We start from the raw sequence: 1234 nt of genomic DNA, 5'->3' as shown, positions 1-1234 counted from the left end.
GACAAGTTTACAATTATTCTCAAAGTCTATTCTGCAGGACTTTAAAAAGTGGTTATTAAAATGACTAATAAAATCTAGTGTTTCAAATATATGTGTTCCTGATGGCGAGTCATTCATTAAGTCATTGACAATTACTTGAAAAAAAAAAAAAAGAAAGTTCTACTGGAGAGAGGAAACAGCATGCATGGACAAACCAGCAATCTCTCCAGATAAAATGGACATTATACACTGTCCAGTGAAACACTTTAATAAAATATGCACACTCCCCCCACCCACAAAATCAAAGAAAACAAGTTCTTCCAAAAGGAACATCAACAGAGTCAATACAGACTTCGCAAGAAAATGCACGCTAGAAGCTTGAAAATAAACCACTAGATATTTACCAAATAGAAAAAAAAAGTGGGAAAAAAGTGTGCAAGTAGTGCATAAGCACTCTAATATAGATAGAAGTGTACAAGAAGTGTGCAAGTAATATAATATAGACACAAAGAACAAAGCAGCATAAATATAAGAAGCTATTGTAGTCCATACTTTTCTGAAGACAAGAAATGCATCAAACCATTGATTCAAAAAGATTGAGGAACCTGGAAAGGATAAATGTGAATGAAATTTAGGCTGAATAATTTGTAACTAATAATAATTTATAACTATAACAGATTCATACTTTAATTATTTTCCAAGCAGTCATTTTGACAGCTGAAGGACATGTATATCTATGCAAAGACAGAAACACCAAAAATGTGAAAAAAATATATATAACAAATAATGGACATTTTAATTTTGTTTTAACAAATAAAAGACCAAATCAATACTATAGTGTTGTATTTTAGCTTCAAACTATTCATACAAGTAAAATTTATGAAAAAATAGCATAAAATAAAAGAGTAAAATTAAATTTATGCATTTCATTTTTGGTAGAATATATTAAACTTGCCCTTATAAACAATGGTCACCATAGAGAAGAAGCAAAATAAAACATTATCAACATCAAGAATGAAGTGAGATGCCACTATGATGTCCATAAATATTAAGAGCAGAATAACAGATATTATAAACAATCTCATGCTAATAAATTTGATAATTTGAAAAAGTACAGTTTTTTTAAAGTTACATAAGAATAGGTAATCTGAGTAGTCTCCCCACCCCTTTCTCTCTCTCTCTCTCTCTCTCTCTCTCTCTCTCTCTATATATATATATATATATATATATATATATATACACACACACACACACA

This window comes from Marmota marmota, unplaced genomic scaffold (genome assembly GCF_001458135.2).
Source record: "Marmota marmota marmota unplaced genomic scaffold, marMar, whole genome shotgun sequence".
In the NCBI taxonomy this organism is placed as follows: domain Eukaryota; kingdom Metazoa; phylum Chordata; class Mammalia; order Rodentia; family Sciuridae; genus Marmota; species Marmota marmota.
The sequence above is the reverse complement of the archived record's forward strand: the minus strand, read 5'-3'. Positions refer to the sequence as shown.